This window comes from Manis pentadactyla, chromosome 18 (assembly GCF_030020395.1).
Source record: "Manis pentadactyla isolate mManPen7 chromosome 18, mManPen7.hap1, whole genome shotgun sequence".
NCBI lineage: Eukaryota > Metazoa > Chordata > Mammalia > Pholidota > Manidae > Manis > Manis pentadactyla.
The window spans coordinates 25,368,941-25,391,370 of NC_080036.1; the positions used below are offsets into that span (position 1 = coordinate 25,368,941).

The 22,430-nt window shown below is 38.4% G+C and overlaps 1 protein-coding gene across 2 annotated transcripts in view; it reads left to right on the top strand.

Annotated features, from left to right (window-relative positions):
* The window catches only part of AGBL1 (AGBL carboxypeptidase 1), an 834,111-nt gene that overhangs the window by 715,140 nt on the left and 96,541 nt on the right, over positions 1-22,430 (top strand). Inside the window, exon 25 of one of the 2 annotated variants that reach the window (XR_008994687.1) lies at positions 11,064-11,157. The exons of the other annotated variant lie outside the window; for it this stretch is intronic. The gene's annotated coding sequence lies outside the window, so the exon portion shown is untranslated. Of the gene's footprint in view, positions 1-11,063; positions 11,158-22,430 lie in introns of those variants that run through there. 2 annotated transcript variants of the gene reach the window in all.

Genomic DNA, 22,430 nt, shown 5'->3' on the forward strand with positions numbered 1-22,430 from the left:
GCTATCTCACCAGGAAACTTTGTTAGAAAAACAATGGCCAATTTAATTTTGTTCCGTTGAGGTTTATAAAGACCCAGTAGAGGCCACTATCTCTAATTTTTAATAGAGATAGCTCTAGAAATATAAATGCTGAGAGGGAGAACAGGCCTCAAGAATGTTGTTTTAAATCAAGGTGACCCTTTTATGTCAGTTTTACAGTGCTTTTGTGTGTGTGTGTACACACATATATATACGTATATCACAATATATATTTGTACGACTGCATCAGTATTCAGCCCAAGCGAAGTAAAAAAATCTAACAAGATTGTAGTAGCCTAAAAATAATTTCTTGATTTTTCTCATTTCCATATCAACTATTTTTCTAGGGTGTTTTCTTCCCATTGGAGTGGGGGGATATAAAAATGAATATACAAAATAAAAAAGCTTAATAAAATGTATTTAATCTCAGTTACTGACTATGTCTTCAATAGATTAGAGGGTAGAGATACAAACCGGGTAATACCTAATAGCAGCTTGGAGGAAATCGTTTACAATCAGCAGTGAGAAGGGATTGGGTACCAATGACGCACCAAGGAAGGGTGGGGGGTGGGAAACAAGAGAAGCAGTGTTGAAAGCAAGCTGGGGCTGAATCCTGCCATTTCCCCTCTTTCAATACTGATGTTATAACAGAGAGGAACCACTTGGAAATCCCATCCTAAATATGTCCAGTCAATGAAAATAATAATCTTTGACATTTAGAACAGGAGAGCAGACCAGATGGGGAAGTAGAAACTAAATAAAAAGTGAAACCTGAAGTTAAAAACATGTCAAAATCCATCAGTTCAGTATGGCTGAAATACATTCTTACCTGGGAGGAAGCCTATCGCCTTGGAGGGCGTCTCACATCTCTTTCCGGCCCTGAACGTTGATGCTGTAAGATTCTGAGTTGGGAGATAATTGGCTCGATATTTTGCCTTTGATTTGGGATTTCTCATTTTCAACTCTAGTCCTGTATGTTGTTGCTGCTATGTTTATTTTCTGACCAGGGTCATTTTCACCTACTTTATGAGTTGGGTCCATTCCTGTAGCCTGAATTAGTTTAATGTTTCTGGCAATGAATTTCCAAGTAACTGCAATGGCTTCACTTTGTGGAATGTGTCCGAGGGCACTCTTAGAAATTAAATGTTACTTCTCAATAGTTATTTGCTTCCTTCATCCCCATTTTATTAAATAATCATTTTTAAAAAACCTTTCAAATTTAAATATGCATGCTCTGTTATCTGAAAGGTTTGGCAAGATGGAGAGGCTAGATGAAATTAAGCCAATCCCAAGAGCTTTCTTTGCTCTCTCTCAACGGGTCTTCCATGGACATTGAGTCCAAGTCTTGGGCTTTATGGAGCTTGTTGCTCTGTGCCCACTGGGATCCTGCTCTATTTGCAACAGCTGAAGCAGAAACTGCTGCTGTTAAGAGGTGGCTTGAATCTTTTAAAAATGTTGAAGACACTTCAACCTACAGAAAGCGGGTAGGCTGATTTTTCTTTTGGGTCAGAGGAATTTTCCACAAGATTTCTGAGGATTTATTCTTATTTAAGACATCAGTAGACAGAATCATAAGATGCATGCAGGTGATCTTGTGGCAATGATTACATACTTTCTCTGGGTCCAGTTGATAACAAGGGCTTGCCCCTCACTCTGGGAGGGATTCCCTTCTAAGGAATTGCGTGGGGTTACCCACCTAGAGAAACTGGAGGTAAGGATGCTGCCTTCATTGGAAGAATTTCACTCACTGAAATGCTTAGTTAATTTATTTAAATGCAACAGAATAGAGTTTGGCTGAGTTCCTCATTTAAGTATTCTAGAAGAGCATGAGGTGTGGCAAGGTCTTGAGTTTTGGTCATAGACTCACTAGATTTGAATTCTCTGAGTCAACTTTTACTTTCTATGTGACTTTCCACATAATAATAGCATAAGAGCTTCAGGTCCCTATTGAGACAATAAAGTCTAAATTACAGTCATTCATAAGATTGACAACTGTAAATTGATTAAATGCCTTTAATCTACTATAAATATATATAATAGATAATAATAAATACTGTTATAGTCATTTATCTCATTATTCTGTCCAATAGGCTGCTTGGTTTAAAGCTAGCCACTTGTGATGAGTCATTATATAGCCCAGAAATTATTTTAGTAAACTTTAAGTTTTATTCCCTTTACTTGATATTTACTTCGCCACTTGACATGGTAGTTTCTTGGTCAGCAAAAGCACAATATACAAATCTGATATTTTCATAAAGGAAGGCTGCATGTATTCGCTAATGGAATAGAGAGAATTTGCATTCTCAGCCCAATATTCTTTGTGTAATTCTATTGTGTGCTCTTAGGTAAGCAAGTGCATTTTTCCATCTCATTGGGGAGGAAGAAAAGATAGTTTTATCTGCAATATCAAGGCTATACCTATGTCAATTATTTCCAGGAGACCAATGAGAGTGACTGCAATATTGTCCCTCAAGTACTTGGCATTCCTTGGAAGAAAACATGATGTAATTGGACTATAATAACTTGGATGAAATGTGTCCTAGGGCCATAAAATGTTTCTCTGCAACATTAGATCTAGACGAGTTATTATGATTACCTCTTAAGAAGCGCTCGGATTAATGGATATGTGATTGTGAAATCCATCACAAATGCAGATTCAGAAGAAGGAAGAGGCACAGGAAAGTACCCTGATGTTTCAGTGCTCTCACCTCTGGACACTTTGGGCAGAGAAGTTATTTCATCACTTGTATTGACAGGCTCAGTGGAAGTGCAGCTGAACAAGGTGGCCTGTCCTGACTGTCATTTCCACCTCCCACTTCCCTTAGATCACATATCAGAAGCCTGCTTAAAGGACCTTCCTTCCATCTCAGTGGATGTGCTTGAGCGGTAATACAGGAGTCAGACCACATGGGTCCTTTCAGATCAGCCCCCACCCAGCTGTCTGATGCATACAACACCCATTCAGCAAACACTGAATACCTCTTGTACTAGGGGTTAGAGATGCAAAAATTAATACAATATGATTCCTGATGTCCGTTAAAAATAGTACCCTGGAGGAGACAAGATGCTGTATACGCATACATCTATTTGCAAATTCCTAAAGCATCTTATGGCTGCTTCCCCACAGCTGATTATTCTTAGCCAGTTACGGCTGATTTCATATGTAAAGTGAATAAACCTTTAATTAGAGTGATGGTGATACCAATAGTGTAAATATTTGGAGTTGGCCTAGCCACTTTATGTCTTTTAAGTCGTCTACTCATTCAATGAATATTTGTTGAACATCTGCTGGGTATCAGGTACTATGCTGGCCACTGGGGAAAAAACAATGAACAAAACTGCCCTCCTAGGCTTATATTCTGGTGGATGAGTCAAGATATCTTTCCCATGGCTCACCTAAACTCAGGGAAGTTCATCTGTAATTGGTTGATGAGATCAATGGATTTTGTATTTCTATTAGGTTGCTCAATTTATCGAACTCGTAAAAGAAATCGGAAGTCACACAGCTTCTAACACAGTGATTAGCACGCTATTCTTTCAGAGAGACTTCGTGACACTTCATGAGACTGCCTTCAAATAAACAAGTGTTTAAATTATGGCCATGTGACTAGCTTCTCCTGGATCTGTGAGGATGCACCGAAGACCTATAAATGCAGTCCATGTGTTAAGGACCTGGTACTTATTCCTTCCTGTATTCCTTACCTGGAAGGCCTCCCTGAATAAGACAACATGAACACCAAGAACCTTCATAAAAATAGGCTCCACTTTTCTGGGTCATGGTTCCTGGAAGACCCACAATGGGAGGACTTCAACAAGCAATGCATTAACTGAATAAATGGAACAATTGTAAAGGCACTTGGCATTGGCCATTTTCTACTCATGCATGAAGAACACCTCCTTCTAAAGCTGCCTTGTGTTTGAGATAGTACTGCTCTTCTTGGTTCCGAGTCAGGAGTGTTTCCCTAGCACCAGGGCCTACTGTCCTTTATATAATATAGAAACAACCCATTTTCTTCAGAGATCACTATATAGAGCATCCAGTCATGGAGACATGGAGCAAAACTAAGAACCAAGAATAAGGTGAATTGAAATGGGCAACAGAGGTGTCCTGGGTTAATGTGTGCTCTAACGTGCTAATACTGTGCTCTTTGCACTGTTCTGAGATCCTCTTTCAGAGCTTTGGATCTCCTTGGACTTCCTTAGAGCTTTATGAAAACAACAAATTACAATAATAATAACAGCCACAAAGATGAGAATAGTAAGGGCACTTAGCCCTGTGTGAGCACTTACTCACCTATTACACCTTATTGCACCTTTGCACAGACCCTCGGAGGTAAGTATAATTATTATGCTCACTTTAGAATGAAGAAACTGAGGTTTAGAGAATTTGGTTTCCAGTGCCCAAAAGGTAATCAATAGGGAAACAAAAATTATGATCCTTTTTATATCTATTTGTCTCTAAAATAGAATCTTTGCCCTTCATTACCTACTTTCTAACCCATAGTAACTAATAAAAGGAGAAAGGCAGAAATAAAACAGAGAAGAAAGAGAGAGAGAGAGAATTCAGAAAATGGAACTGCACAGCAGTTTTGGACATTTCAGTCTAGCAGGAAACAACTTTCCACCCTTCAATGTATTCTAGAACAACACATTAATTAAGATGTACAAAGATAATTCTGAGTAATGAAAAAAACGTGAAATTCCATTGAATCCTTTTGCCTACGGGTATGTGGAAGAGATATCTGCTTTTTCAAAGTATATCTAAACACATTAAAATTACAAGTTCAGGTGCTTAAAATGAACTAAACTTTAGGCATCTGGAAAATTTGCTTGTATTGAAGAGCTCATTTATAACTGTAGTTGATGTTAAAATAACCAGTATTAGCTTTAGGCATATACTGTACATGGATGCCATTTTCAGCACAATCCCGAAGGATGGAAAAATCATATATGGGGATATGTACATGAGATCAACCCACACTGCATTGATAAAAATAATAAAGAAGAGCTGATTCTACAATTAAGAGGGCACCAAACTCAGCTTTGACTATCAATGTCCAAATACTCATCGGTTTTAGGAACCATATTCCTGGTTGTTATTTTACTTCCACTGGGGAAACTTGTACAAAGAAGTATTTCTTATTGAGCATTAGTAATAAACATAGATGTTCTTCCTTATCCTTCACTGTATTGAAAAGTCTGTGCATAGATGTAGATGATGTGATGAACAAAATCGCTGTTGTTTAGTATATATGAAAAATCAAGGTCAGCTTGGCCGCCATGGCAAATTTTTGAGGAAAGCATAGAGAGAGCAATGTTGTGTGGAAGCCCAGGAAATCCTGATGGTATGTAGATATAAGTGCAGCTGATTTGAGCATCTTAATTTTTGTCCTATTCTAATGAATTTATTTGTGTAACTGCATTGTTAACTCTATTGGGTGAATTGACCAATTTACTAACTCTTATGAATAAAATGTTTTCTTTTCCCCCTTGGGAAACCCTCCCAGTTCCTTCACTGGGTGTATTTCCCCAACTCGCAGTGTCCTGGCCCCTTTTCCCTCTGCTCACGCCCAGGCATAGCTTCTCATCCACGTGCAAACACATCTCCTTAGTGAGATGCCTTCCTCCCGTATGACGCATTTGTGCAGAGATGAGGACGGCATCAGAAGGGGTCATTTTTTGATACAACTAACACTACTTCTGAGAAGAGTGACATCGATTTGCTCTCAACTGAAAGCAAATATTTGCTGTTATTAAAAAAATGATTTTTCATTTTCAGGCAAATATATCTGCCCCCTTTCTTGGTTCCCACTACAACATCTTGGGCTTTCTTTAAGCCAGAATAAATGCAACCTTCCCTTATCTTTTTATGTGTCAGCTTTGTATATTAAAGGAAGCAACCTTTCAAACATTTCCTGATATTGCTGATATTTTGCCTCAGTTGCTTTTCAGTACATTTTTTTTTTTAACCAGCATCTGTGGTGCCCTGTTGTGACCATAATTACAAAGTGGTGGGTTAATCAGTGAGAAAATTGGATAAAGGAGATGCATTGATAGGATAGAGAGATACGTCTTGTGGAAAATGTACATTTACACCAAACAGGAATACATTGCTGACTTCTTGTTCTAGGATGACAGAAGAGCTTTAAGTGCAGATAAAAAATTTGATCTCTATTTCAAATCTCATTATTTTTTAACAGGGGCAAAGAAATGGATTATTATGTACTATACTTTTTGCCTTCAGCTTCTTTACGAGAGTTCTATTCTTTTTCAATATCTTCCTCTTTCATTGTACTTATGGTAGCATAGTTTATTACATTTTTAAGCTTCATTTCTTACTGTTGTCTTGTTGCTTTGTTTGTTTGTTTTTTTGCCAGAGTTTAAGTTAGAATTGATCCATATTTAATCTGACAAATAGACCTGGCAAGTTCAAGGGCACTTATCTAATTAACCGAAGATGTCCCATTGTATGTCATGCGTGCCCTTCCCATGTCTACATGTGACATTGAAGAATATTCCAAATACGTTTTTCTGTAAGTCAGAGAATTATTTTTCAGATGAACTTTCTCTCATTTGGGAGAAGTTACTTTTCTCAGTAGCCAGAGAAAATATTTTTCACAATTAAACATCACCTTTCAGTGTTGTGTGCGCTTACTACTTGTCTTTCATTTGAGAACAGAAGTATTGGTTAAGACTCTGCAGCTGTCAATTTTCTGTAGATTCCATGTGTGTCAGCAAAATATTCTCTGCAGCATTGAAACAAATGTGTTCTTCAGAAATCACAGCCTTATTACTAAAATCTGTCCGGCTGCCACTTAACATCACAATGTGTCTTTGGTCAGGCTTCCCAGATGCAGAGCCTGAGACAAGGATTCAATTACAAATGACTTATTAAGGCAGCACTCCCAAGATAAACTGGTAAAAGCCTAAGAGAAACAGGACAGGGAAGGGGAAGAAGTTAGTCAAGGGTGTGATTTCAAGCAAAGTTTAATCTCAGCCTGATCCTGTGGGGAGATCTGGAGTATAGTTTGTACCTCATGGTTTGTCAAAACTCAAAGCACAGGAACTGGACTTTCTTGATCATGTAACAGTCAAGCACTGGCTGGAAGCTTCCTGAGGGGGATGTAAGCTCCTACGCATGCAGAAGGAGGTAGCGAAAAAAGTATTTATCTGAAGAGAATGCAGGGACAGCCCATTAGAAGCAAAGTGCACAGAAGGGGGACATAAATTCAGAGATATGATAAAGGGTGTCCAAGGGGACCCTGGAAGAGCACTGACAGTATTTGCTATGCCGTGTGTACTTCTAGCAATATTTGCATATATTTTATATGTTGTGCGTTCTGTGTCAAAATGAACCATGAATCTAGCTCAGAGCTGTCCAGTGGAAATATAATGTGAGCTAAGATTGCCTACAGGTACATGAAAAGTTGTTCGGCATCACTAATTATCAGACAAATGCAAATCAAAACCACAATGAGTTATTAACTCACATCTGTTAGAATAATGGTTTTTATCAAAAAGGCAATAAATAAGTATTAGCAAGTATGTGAAGGAATGGGACTCTTGTGTGCTGTTGGAGGGAATGTAAATTGGTGCAGCCACTATGGACACAGTGTGAATGGGCCTTGAGGCATTATGCTAAATGAATGAGTCAGGCACAGAAAGACAAATACCGTATGAGCTCACTTATATGTGGAATCAAAAATTAAAAAATGATAGAATAGATACAGAGAACATATTGGTAGTGGCCAAAGGCAGGGGCTGCAGGGTGAAAAAAATGGGTGAAGGGGGTCAAATGGCATAAACCTCTAGTTATAAAATAAACAAGTCCTGAGTATATAATGTACAGCATAATGCCTGTAGTTAATAATATTGTATATTTGAAAGTTGCTAAAAGAGATCTTAAAAGTTTGCATGACATGAAGAAGAAAAATTTTTAAATATGTATGGTAACATGTTAATTGGACTTATGGTCATAATCATTTCTCAGTATATACAAATATCAAATAATTATGTCATACACCTGAAACTAATATAAGGCTGTGTGTCATTATATCTCAATTAAAAAATCCAATTAGAATGAGGAAAATAATTTTAAAATAAATATGTGAACAAAATATCTAATCTAAAATGTTCTAGATGCAACATTAAAAGAAACTAAAAATAAATAGGTAAAATTAATTTCAACAATATATTTTATTTTATGCAATAAATTGACATGAAATAAAATATAATGAGATACTTCACATTATGGTTTTTAATTGCCCTTCAAAATCCATTATGTGTTTTGTACTAATATTACATCTTATTTTGGACTACTCTCGCTTAAGCTGTTTAATGTCTCCATGTGACTAGGGGCTACTGTGTTGGAGACATCATAGATCTGCTGTTTTCTTGAGCTGATCTTTTGGGCTTTTACCAAATGGTACAATCAGAAAAAAAAGTAATACATCCAACTGGAAATAAGTTGTCTCTATGCTGTACTATATATAAGATATTCTATATCAAAAGGGGACTGCATAATTTTTGATCCATCTTTCCTTCTTTGAAAATACCCCACCTTCTTCCACAAGGGGGCCCCCTATGGCTACCTTTGTACAATGTGACTGTCCAGTTGGACAAAATTGCTTAGATCCTGATAATTTGACACAGGCTGTCCCAGTCCTGTTGATTTTCCTGGGGATGACCTCTATTTCCAATGGCTCTCCGGATCCTGATATCAGCACCTCCTGAAATTTGGCTTCATCTTTTCCCTTGTGTATTTGTTGAAATATGACTGCAAGGTTAAAGAAATCCTTTATCTTTATTAAGTTGCTTGCAACCCATGGAATCTTAACTAGTAATGAAAAGTGAGACCCAAGTGCAGAGACTGACTCACTGACTGTGAATCTGATTGACTCAAGGCAAAGGGTATTGAACCTTGCCCATGCTGGGCTGGGAAGCCACCAAACCACAGAATGACAGGGACGTTCATCATCTTGAGACCCAGCCCAATAGACACCACTAAACAAGCTTTCAAGGTCTTGGTTCCAAAGAGTGAGGATGTCATCCTGTGCTGTATAACTCTCCCTTGGAAGCCCCAGAAAGGTACATCAGGGGAAGGAAATAGGGTTGATCTAGATGGAAGGACAGAAAGAACATCTGCCTTTATAACCTTATTGCATTAGAGCTCATTCTCAACACAGAAGCCAGAAAGATTCCTTTAAAATCTAAGTCAGCTCACGTCACTTCCCTCCTAAAAATATCCAGATGCTTCCCTACACCACTCAGAGTAAAAACCATAGTGCGTAAAATCACCCACAACGCCCCCCGGGTCTAGGCTCTGCACACCTCTCAGCCCAATCGCTCTGTTTGCCCTCCTGACCCATTCCCCACGGGGTGCTTCCTTGTGGCTCATGAATGCCAGGTATCCTCCCACCTTGGCACCTTTGTGCTGGACAGACCCTCTTTTTGGTTTGCTGTTAATTCTCTGCTCACCATCTTTGACACATTTCTCAAATGTCACCTTCTCCGTTAGGCCTACCCTGACCATTCTCTTAAAATTAAACCCTTTCTCATTGACATCACTACCCAAATACCCTTACACAGCTCTTATTTTTTTTGCCTTTTGCTAATATACCACATGATATGTACACTTAATTTATCTTTTTTTCTATCTACCACAAAAATGTAAGCTCCATGAGGTCAGAGATTTTTTTCCATGAAAGTATAAATTAATCATTCAATTAATTTAATAATTTAATAATTTAATTAATATTAATTAATTGATATCAATACATCAATAATGGATACTTACACCATGTATTATATGTGTTAGGAACATATTGTACATTTGTTGAATGAATGAATAATGAACATACATTGCCAAAATTAATCTGAGGACCTGAGTAGAAAAATGAATTGGTAATATTGCTATATTTGGAGGTCAAAATTATTTTTTAATCTCCTTTCTGCTGCTAAGATTGGCACACTGACTGTGAGAATGTGGAATCATTTAAATGCAATGGAGGTCTCTAAAATGAACCAGAGATGCTGAGGACTAGTAACAGCAGGACCACAATTCTCTTTAGGATACTCCACCTGCCTTTAAAGATGGAGTGTGTGAAAGTCCTTGTCAAGTTCCATTTCAAAGTCAAGCCCATGAGCAGAACGGAAATACAGCAGAAGTTTCCTTCTTAATTTCATCTCTGCTTCCTTCTTGATGTCTACTAGTGACATTTTAGAAAAACAAACAAAAATTATGTAAATAAAAATAGGAGTGATAGTAGTAAATATGAGGGAGTACGCAGCCACAAGAGCCTGTTTTCCCAGCAGAAACATAGAAAAATCAAGCATTTTGTCAAAAGCAACTTTGTCATAACTCTGGCAAACAATAAAAGATTGATAGCAGCCAAGTGATTGCTTAAACAGTAAAAAGCAAATGGTAAGGAATGGTAGGAAAGCTATGTTGCATTTTCACTTGCCCTTGTTCTATGTGGTCCCCAGGTTGGCCACATTCTTAAAAACAGTAGTTTCTTTTCTCAGTGTGCAACTCTAGTCCCAGATTCTGGAGCGAGCCAAATAGGCCTTATTTGCGAAGAATTGTATTGGTCGGTTTTAATCTGCCCAGAGGACTGACACAAGTCATTTACCTTTGTTTCACCTAACTCAGAACTCACTCAGGGTAGAGCAATAGCAGGCATTCCATCAAAATATTGTAAAGTAGATAAACAACCTATGGTCTCCTGGGTCAAAAGATTATGGTTGAGGTATATAGTAGAGCATCAAAGGTCTGGGAACAAAAGCTTGGAAGAGAGACGCTTTGTGAAATTAGGGTCACTCAAAAGTGACCTGTGCATATTGGGGAATTTAAAAAGCCATGTATATGCACAGGGCAGGATGCCCACTGGAAGGAGACCTGAGCCAATTCCTGTATCTAAGTATATCTCTATCTTTATCTATCTTTCTGTCATCTGTCTATCACCTCTCTACTTCTCTGTATGTATATGTCTAGCTATTTATATCCACTTATATCTATATCTATATCTATATCTATATCTGCGCAGGCAGAAGAAAGAACCAGGGAACATGAAGATAAGTTAACAGTGAAATTATTCCAAGATTCAGAAGGAAGAAGAATGAAGAGAAATTAGCAAAGCCTAAAAGACCTATGGGGCCCATACCAACACACATGCAATGAGAGCCCCAAAAGGACATGAGAGGGAGAAAGGGGAAAAGAGAACATTTGAAGATATAATAACTGAAAACATCTGAAATTTGCTAAAATATATAAATCTATACATTCAGCAATATCAGTGACCTCCCAGAAGGATAAAAGCAAAAAGATCCACACCAAAACACATTACGATCAATTTTTCAAAAGCCAAGAATCTTTGCAGCAGTAAGACAAAAGAGATTCATCATGTACAAGGGATCCTCAGTAAAACTAGCAGCATGTGTCTCATTAGACCATGGAGCCTGGAAGGGAGTAGGGGGACATTTTTTTAAATGCTGAAAGAAAAAAAAAACTGTCAGTGAAAAATTATATATCCAGTAAAACTATCATTCAAAATTAAAGGAGAAATGAAGACATAATGAGATAAACAAAATCTCAGAAATAATGTTTGACCAGCTATCTGGGTAACCCTTAGCCCAGTCAAGTTGACACATAAAATTAAGATTGGTAGATCTGACCTACAATAAAAGATAAAGAGAGACCTTCTGTGCAGTAACTCAAAACCATAAAAATAAATGTTTTAAAAACCTGGTAGAAAGAAGTGCATAAGTAAGCACAAAAGCCAGAATTATTGTGTTTTTAGTTTATAACACCTCTATATTTCAACATACAACTTGAAGGACAAATGCATTAAATAATGTGAATATATGCTGATAAGAAAACTTTGTGTAAAGATGTAATTTGTCATAAAAGCAACATTGGGGTAGACCTGAATAGGAGCAGAGTTTGTGTGTAGTATTGAAACTAAGTTTGTATAAATTAAAACTAAATTATTGTGAATTTGGGATATTAGGAAAGGAATCCAAATGGCACATTAAAAAATAAGGACTTTTTTTTTTTACTTATATATAAGTAAGTATAAGTAAGTTTTTGCTTCACCCATGGAGGAATTCCTCTTATAAGATGTGCTTTCTCACTATGTGCAGCCAGAAAACAAGAGGATATAAGCAAAACAACCCTTCTTTCAGACACCAAACAACAGAAAGGACAGGACTTGCTCCCTGAGAGAATGAGAGTAAAGATGTTGGTCTATATCATCCTCTCAGCTTTCTGCCTGGAATAAAATTTCTGAATCACAGCACAGGAAAAGGAATCCAATCAGAGACTGGGGTGCTTATTGATAAGAGGAGAAAGAGAAGCATCTTGGAAAGGCTGATACAGTGGGGGTTTGTGAGGTCAGAGAACCAGAGAGGAGAGCAGAACTCAGAGGAAGAACAGCAGAAATCTGTAGGGTCCTCTTGAATCTTTGGTTCAATACTAATCTCTACAAAAACGGGGTAATATTTCATGAAACCAAAAAAGGACATTTTTTAAGGAGCAATAATCTGAGCAATTCCCAGAAGTCTCACAGGGCTGGGGGACGTTCAAGTATTTAACAGCAGAGTAAGAGGCATTGTTAGGTTCTGAACACATTCAGTAGGGTTTGCAGCAGGACAGTGGGGCTAAACTAGCCCATAGAGCAAAGGCTAATTTAAACGCACACGAAAAAAGCTGAACCATAAATCTTGAAAGAAACAAGCTGATCCACACAGGTTATAGATCTGAACTGCTCGTCAAAACAAACTGCAATGCTCTTTAAAAGTAGAGGACAAAATGCAAACACACAATAATCAAAAATGACCAGATGAGTGAAGAGGCAATAATGTATCACCGATGTATCACCGGAAGAAAAATCAGTCAAGGTGAATAGACTCAGCTATAATAAATGAATGAATTAGCAAGTAATTACTTTAAAAATGCTATTATAAATGCTCAAAACTTAAAAGGAGAATTTGTGCATGATCAAGAAAAATGAACAGTATTTTTTTTAATTCCTAGGGTTTAAGAATATCTGAAATTGATTTAGCTGGATAAAATTAATGAGAGATTAAATGCTGAAGAGGAGAAGATGAATCAATTTGAAAAACAGAGCAAAGGAAACTAAGTTAAAGCACGGAGTAAAAGAGCCACACAAAGACCAAACAGAATGACCTGCAGACACTATCAAACCCTACACATTTCATTGGAGTATTAGACTATATAGTTTTTAATCCATTAGTCAAAAAACTTGACAAATTCCAACGAAGGAAAAGTCAAAGACTGCTACACCAAATTATATCATCATTCAATTCTGAAAATCAGTGATTCAGAGAAAACCTTAAATGCATCCACAGGAGAAAAAAAGACATATTTTGTACAGTGAAACAAAAATAAAAATGAACATAGACATCTTGTCATACATAAAGCAAAGCCAGAATATAAAGGAACATGATTTTGGAAGTGTTGAAAGAAAAAAAAAAGGTTTGTGAAGACAAAACTCTATACACAGTGAAAATGGCCTTCAAAAATGAAGATGAAATGGTGACTTTTTCTGGCAAATGACAGCTGAGAGTATCCATCACTCACAGGCCTGCACTGCAAGAAATGTTTAAGGCGATTCTTCACGCAGAAGAAAAACTGTGCCACATGAAAATGATGCATAACAAGTAATAAGGTGATAGAAATGGTAAGTATGTGGGTAAATAAAAAGAACTGTTTTCTTGCCTTTAGTTTCTTTAAATAACATTTCAACATAAAGTAAAATCACCAATTATGTTTTGTGAGGCTCATAACATAAGAAATAAAACATATAGAAATAGCACAAATGACAGGGAAAATAGAAGTGTCCTATGTTTCTTACATTACATAGGAATGGTATAATATTATTTAAATGTAGCATGTAGTAACTTAAAGATGAATATTTTGAGCCATAAAGCAACCACTGGAAAATTAAATTTAAAAAAATTAGGTAAATTTAATAAGCCAAAGCGAAAGTAAAAATGGAATGTGAAAATATATTCAGTTAACCCAAGAACTAAATAAAAGAAGATAAAGGAAATAAATTATAAATGGGGCAATATGGAAACAAACAGCAGTATAATAAACTTAAATCTTGTTGTATCAATAACTTATTAAATATATATAGCTTAATTGTCCTGATCAAAATGCTGAGATTTTCTGACTGGGTACAAAGATACAACTATATTGCTTTCTACAAAAAAACAACTTTAACTGTGTGGTGTTCATGAAAAATAGACACATAAAACAATGGAACAGAAAAGATAGTACAGAAATGCACCTATTTATCTATACACATCTAAATCTATGCCTGTATCTATCTATCTGTATCTATATGTGATTTTTAAAAAGCTTAATGAAGAATAGTTGATGTGCAATATTACATTAGTTTCAGGTGTACAACACAGCAATTTGACATTTATGTATATTACAAAATGCTCACCATGATAAGTGCAGCTCCCATCGGTCACCATACAAAGTCATTACAATATGATTGACTACATTCCCTATGCTGCTCTTCTCATCTCTGTGACTTATTTATTTTATTATTGGACATTTGTGCCTCTTGAGTCCCTTCACCTATTCTGCCACGCCCTTACTCCCGCTATGGCCAAGTTGATTTTTGGCAAAGGTGACTAGGCAATTTAATGGGGAATAGGAAATCACCTCAAAAACTGGGCCTGGAAAAGTGGGCTATACAAATAGGAAAAAAACACATTCAAACCATGTACAAATGTATGTACAAACACACACAGGCATGAGTATGCACACACACAATGAATCATGGACTGCAAAGTAAAAGATAAATTATCAAATGTACAGGGAAAAACAGAAAAGAAAATGGGAAACAGTCAAATTCTTAATAGCCAAAGTGAGAAACACTACTGAATCCCGAACTCAACTCAGTTCAGATGCTGTCTGCCCAGAGCCGGCACCAGATTCCCCCCACTCCCCACTCCAGATGCCAGTCACAGTACTTGCGCTTTTAACCTACTGCTACAGACTGGAGGTTCCCACACCCTCCCCCTTAGGTTTGGTTAATTTGCTAGAGTGGCTCACAGAATTCAGAAAAACACTTAGGTTTACCAGTTTAATAAAGGATACAAGTTAACAGCCAGGTGAAGAGAGATACAGGGCGAGGTCCCAAATAAAGGCGCTTCTCTCCTCGTGGAGATGGGGCCTGACTCGGTGGCACGTGGGAGATTCCTGGTTCCCTAAGCATGAAAGTTCTCTCCAACAGAGAAGCAGGTTCCAGAAAAGCAATAAGCGCTTCTCAGGGGTCTTCATGAGGGCTTCATTGCATAGTCATGATTGACTAAATTATTGGCCATTGGCTGTTTCAACCCCCAGCCTCTGTCCTTGGTTGGGGGTCCAAAAGTCTCTTATTAACATAAGACACCCATTTCACCTTTAAGACTCTGCAGTATCTTCAGGAACTGTGGATGAAGACCAAATATACCTGGAAAATATGTATTTGGTTACGTGAATAAGCAAACATGTGTTTCTTATGACTCATTATATCACACCCAGTGAATCCTAACTGCTGCTGGTATCACGCCCTGGGCTTCCCAGTAGGGTCTGGACTAAGGTGGGGCCTAAGGCACAAAAGTGAAGGATCCACTCACTCAGGCTCGTATCCGAGGCACCTTACTACGAGCCTCACACTGGTCCTGGCCCTGCTCTAGAATCCGGGCTTAGCCTGTGAGTTGCTTTAGCGAATAGAATGTGCTGGAATTGATGCTGTTCCCCTTCTGGTCTTAAGCCTCACGAATGCTTGGAAGCGACTCCTTTTGTGCTTTTGGACACTTTGAGCCTCCACGCAGGAGATCCTATCACACACCTGTCAAGAGCACACGGACAGAGTGGAGAGTTCACACGGAACAGGAGAGGTTCTGAGACGACGTGGCCAAAGATGCCCAGCCGCGCCCACATCCCAGCTGAACCCACCTCCCCGCTGACCTGCCGGCTGATCACAGTCCCAGGGATGAGCACCGGCAGGACCAGCTGAGCCCAGCCTACAGATTGTATTCATGGGCAAATGAAACAGTAGCTATTTTGAGCCAATAAATTTTAGTGTGTTTATTAGGCAGCAGTGTACAAACAGAACAGAAACTTTCCTTGCCTGCTCTGGATGCCCGGATGACTTAAATACTGACATAACTCATCACGGGAAATGGCAGAGAAAAGAAAGACTCAGAGGATAGCAGCCAGTAGGCAAAAAGCATCCATGAGATTCCCCTGCAGGTTCCCAGAGGTAAATGGGCTGGAGGCCTGGATATCACGGTAGATGGGGAGATTGGCTCCGAGAAAGACGAGAGAGATTATTTTGTAACTAAGCCATCTTTTTTTATCACCAATCTGGTTTGGTGTGGCACAAAGGGACTATTCATCTGATAGTGCTATATCAGTGTAAGTCAGTGTTATTAACCTATTTTAAAATCAGAAACAAGCTGATAGGGCAGGGGCCTGAGAGACCTCCCCCAGCAGAGAACACTGTGGTGCCCGGCCTGTGCAAGCAGGTCCCACCAGACACTTGGCAAAGCACAGACTCACGTGGCTCTCTGTCAAGTGTCTCGGCACATAGATATGGGTACCACGCTGAGGACACTAGGCCCCTGAGCTGACATAGTCACCACCCAGGCACCTGGCAACATCCCGGCTTGGGGGACCCACTTCTGCCCTGCTGTGGTTGTGTGCCTGGGTGTAGAAGCATTGTGCAAATGACAGGACCTGGGAGTCTGAACAGTAAGTGAATGTAAATGAATGTAGCCTCCCAGGCAACACAAATACAGGCTAATTGTTTTGCTTTTCAATCCAGAAAGGGACACACTTTGAAATGGCAGTTTCTGGCAAGAATACAATAATAGTAACAATGATAGCTTTGCCCAAGACAATTTCCTACAAGTGGCAAAATCTGATAGGCGCTCAGGAAGTAAAGGAACACCTACCTACCTTAAGCACAGCGACCGCCACAGAAATTTGTCACACACATCTATCATCACCAGGTCTTTTACCAGCAGCGTTTATTCAGCACATTCATCCCAGGAGATGGCAGGGGGTCGTGGGGGAACAACTGTACCCCCTCTGCAGGCTTCACATAATGCATTGTTAAGGAATGGGTAATATATGAGGTGATGTAAAAATGTTTCATTTTAAACATTTCCAAATTGGCCAATTTCCTTGATCTTTAAAAATATTTGCAAAGCACTGTGGTGATGGAAACATTTTGCTATCTTAAAAATGCATAGACTGGATTCATCTTAGAGATGGCTGTGCTATTAGAATATTTTATGGATGCCATTTCTACAAGCCACTGATACTTGGAGAACTCTGCAAACAGAGCCAGGAATGTTGGCTGGGTTTGTCCTGTTATTTAGGTCACTTTTCTGTGTTCCTTGTTACTGGAGCTTCTAGTTCATAGAAGACCCTGCTGAGCTTAAGAAGTCGACCTTTAAATCTTTGTGCAAAAGCCACTTTTTTCAATTGAACCCACTGCTCTTTTCACACTAAAACCTGCCCCCTCACTCCTTGTATTTACTGAGCCCCCTTATTCTGCTCTATTTAACAAGGAATCAATGAATTATTTCTGTCAACTCTAGATGGAATGCAAGCTTTGTAGGAGCAGAGGTCTTGGTCTCTTTTTTTCCACTGATGTATTTACACATCTAGCACAGTGTCTGCATTTTACTAAACATGCATGGAATGAATAACAAAACGAATGCATCTTTGATAAGGCACTTGATTTCTCTGATATCTGAATCTCATTTCCTCCATGGGAATGATCATTCTAGTTCCCAGGACCTGTAGCCAATATCATCAAAACTGGTTCCATGGTAATCTAATTCATGTTGGGTGAGACCCAAGGTGGTTTACTTTTTTATATAATCCCAATGAGCCGTGGTATTAGGAGATTTCGGTTTTTGATTTTCAACATATAAATTTTCTCCAAGGATGTCCAAACTTAGTTTACACAAGCGTGGGCCTGCATAATAGGACTTAACCAGTGTGACTTATGCACACACTTGTTAGATATACATTTATGAAGAGCCTATGATGCAGCAGATACTGGGTCCAGCCTGTGGATGCATAAAATGAATCATTTGCCAGCACGTGTCCTGAAGGAGCTCACAGTCTGGTTTAAGACAAAGACGAGCACACTCTTAGAGCAATGACAGCAGGTAACGTGTGCTACAAAGTCGGAGGGGCAAGATATTGATGGAGCACAGAGAGGAAAGCCACTCTGCCTGCCACAGAGGACGTACTAAATGGTCTGGGTCTTGGGGGAAGAACAGGAATTTTCCAGGTGGAAAAGGAGGAATGGTCAGAGAAAAAAGCATTCTGGCAGAGCCCACCCTATGGGAGAGGGAGTGAGGTGGTCAAGGAGCATTGAGAGTTGGGAGTGGAACAAATGATTTGTGGAATCCTGGAAAACGTGACTTGAATTCAGTTCTTGGCAATGGCCTCCCTGAATCCCTCAAAGAAACGATGCAGCTTCTCAGAATCCACCATGGGGGTAGCATGTTTGGAGACAACATGCCTAGACATGATCACATATCCCATAGGCGTGTAGTATTTTGTCCAGGTTGTTCCATGTTCTCAGTCTGACAGGTGTGTCCAGGCATAAAACTAAGTGTCTAAGAACAACAGCAATAAGTGATATCACTTAGAACGAACCCTATGACAAGCTTCCATGAATGGATACATGATTTATACAGAAACATGCACACACACATGTGCATTTAAGCACGCTGGGTCAGTCTTTGTTTGGGAGAGCGTTGAGAGGGCTGGTGTATCAATGAAGATCACACCAAAGGTGATTTAGTGGCAACATCGCCACCACAGGTGTCCCCGGGCTTTCTGGCTTTCTCTGGATGGCCGGAAGGCTAAACCTTCCTCTTTCCTATTTCCAAATGTACCTGCTTACTGAGCTTCGGACACGCTCAGGAGTTTGAAATGGGTTTTCTCCCTACCAGGAATGTTCTTACACCTGATGTCCACATGAATCGCTCCATCACCTGCTTTAAATCATTGCTCAGACTCCACCTTCTCAAGGTGGTTTGCCTTATGTAAAGTTGCCATTTTAAACTGTAATTCCTTCCCCATGCCTCTAGCCCATCGTCTCCTTCCTTGGCCTCTGGCACCCTGAATTGCCCTTTCTTGGGTTTAATTTTTTCCGCAGTAGTGGTTTTCAAATGAAAAGTTTGCAAGCTTGCTTCAGGGCCTGCTGGAGAAGAGATGGGGAGGCTGGATAGCTGGGTCTGGTTTTGCTGTACTTAGTTTAATTTAGCTCTCTTTAATGGGTTTTATATAATTTAGCTTCATGGAATGTATCATTCAATCTGGGGCTTTACAGAGTTAGAACATGACTGGATTAAGCTCAAAAAAGTTAGGTTCCAGTCCTACTCATACAGACACACTATGTGCGAACTTAGGAATGTCATGTTCTTCCTTCGTGCCTGTAAGGTGGTGGACAAAGTAATGGACTCTTGGTTCTATTCCAATGGATTTTTCCTGGGATTCTGAATAGCTAAATGTACTCCCTGCTGTCACAGAACAAAAAAGTGGCTGCTCATGAAAATTGTAATTACTATGAGACTGAGACCAGAGCAAGACCTGGCTGGCATTAACTAGGTGTGAGGAGATTCATTCATAAACAAAACAGCGCTGTTCACGAAGGGACCAGCTGCAGCAATGTAAGTCCTGGGAAATAGGAAATAGGCTGGATGCCAAAAGGTGGACAGAAAAGTCAGCTGTGACGACTTGAGAACAGGTATAAAACAATATAGGGATTACTGGACTCGAAGGGAACGATTCGGAGGCTGGCTCTTCTGTGATTAACCTGGTAAGGGATGAAGTAATGTTCTGTAGCTGAACTGCCTCATCCTACAAATGCATCCTCTTTCGCCAGTGAGGCTTCAGGATATATGAACCATTTTGCACTTGTGCTTTTGAAACTAAAAGCAGCAGCAGCTTTTCTTAGAATGCACAGTTTCAAAAGGAAATTGGATATCTTCTGACGTTCCTGATAGCAGCTGTCCTGGACATCGTATTGCAAGTCCTGAGTACGTCGTGATGAACGTGAGCCTGCTCCTACTGAAAGGTCAAAAAAGAAGTCAATAGAGAGGATCCTGAAACAGTGTAGACTTTCCCTATGTTCGTGATGGGTGGGAAAAAAATCCCTAACAGCCCCTGCTAAGCTTCATCTCCTCCCTTCGATTATTTACTTATTTCAGAGGACGAAAGGACACATCTCTTGTCAGAACTAATTTATCATTATAATATCGCATTATTAATTCCAGCCCAAATGCTTTTATTTTTTAACGTCGTTTGAATTCTGATTTACTTTTGCACTGAGGAAAACAAAAGCTTTAGGAGTTTGTTTTTGTTTTAAAAAAACAAATGATACCTTATGGGACCTTGTTTAAAGCTTAGCCCCCCAGTTCAGGAGCTGGTGAAAAATCCTAAATCTCCTAAGTTTCTTGACCTAGATATTAATATAGTAAGTTGGATATCTGACTTCTGAAATTATACCACATTAGAAATTTTGGGGGGGATGCTGGGGATATAACTATTAAACATAATAATAGAAGCCAGGTCAGAGCTGTCAGCCTAATAATAGTAAAGGTGAAGATGAAATATTATAACAAATGAGACTCAAGAACTTCAATAATTAAATATATGGTCATCATACAATGTTTACAAAATATGTACCTACTTGAAATTGAATAAAACTCAAAAACAGTCACCTAAATAGTTCAACTATCAAAAACAAATATGTCCAGTTAGAGTCTTAGATATTAAAGCTGTTAGAATAATGAACATATATGAAAACTTAATGGAGGCAGAAAAAAATGAAGCACACTTGTTATGGAACTAGGAATATTAAAATTAACCCTTCAAATGATAACACTCTTCTCCCCATGCTCCTCAAAAAATAACAATAATAATCATGGGGAGAATATAAGTTACAAAGTTAAAATCTAGTACTAGTATATTAGAAATATACTAATATATTAATACTAGTATATTAGAAAGCTGAAAAAATTAAAATGATAAATTAATGAAAAAACTAGTTTAATGAATAAACTTTTATAATAGTGAAATTTCTTGTAAAGTTAGTCAAGCAAATTTCTGGGAATTAAAAATAAGAAATCTATATAACATGAAGTGGGCACAAATATGGGAGAGATCAAAGACTTAAAAGATACCCCTATGTTTATCGCAGCACTATTTACAATAGCCAAGATATGGAAGCAACCTAAGTGTCCATCGGTAGATAAAGAAGATGTGGTACATATACACAGTGGACTATTACTCAGCCATAGGAAGAAAACAAATCCCACCATTTGCAACAACATGGATGGAGCTAGAGGGTCTTATGCTCAGTGAAATAAGACAGGCAGAGAAAGACAAGTACCAAATGATTTCACTCATTTGTGGAGTATAAGAACAAAGCAAAAACTGAAGGAACAAAATAGCAGCAGAATCACAGACTCCAAGAATGGACTAGCGGTTATTAAAAGGCAAGGGGGTGGGGAGGGTGAGCGGGAAGGGATGGAGACGGGGATTAAGGGGCATTACGATTAGCACACATAATGTAGGGGGTGGCACGGGGAAGGCAGTGTAGCACAGACAAGACAAGTAGTGACTCTATAGCATCTTACTGATGAACGGTAACTGTAATGGGGTATGTGGGGGGGACTTGATAATAGAGGGGAATGTAGTGACCACAATGTTGCTCCTGTGAAACCCTCATAAGATTGCATATCAATGATACCTTAATTAAAAAAAGACTTAAAAGGATAATACTAAATCATTAAATGAATAACAGTGGAAAATCTATATGAAATGGGCTATTGTCTATGCTTTTAAAAAATAGAAGAGGTAATATAATAAATTTATTAAAAGAGAATAAATTGAACATGTTATTAAGGCTTCCCCAAAACTTTGGGTCCAGAGAGTTTTAAGTTCTGTAGAATCAAAAGAACAAATAATGCTCATGCTCTCTAATTTTTCCCTGTGGTTGAAAGCAGTATATTTCTTCTCAATTAAATTTATAAATCAAGTATAATTTTCAGAATAAATCATCAAGATACCAAGAAAACCTAGAGACTGAGTGTTTAAGAATAGAAAGGTATTAATTAAACATTAATAATCTAAATCAACATCTTAAAATTATACAATTAAATAAGTAAAATTTGTACCAGAATGTGAGTTTAGTCCAACTTAAGATATATATTAATACACTATATCACTTTAATGAGCAAAGAAGATAAATATTATGATGTTAAAAATAGTTCGAAGAAAATTTACATTATTTCTTTACTTATTTTCTAAAAACATGAAAAAAACTGAGCATATACTATAAATAGGAACATAT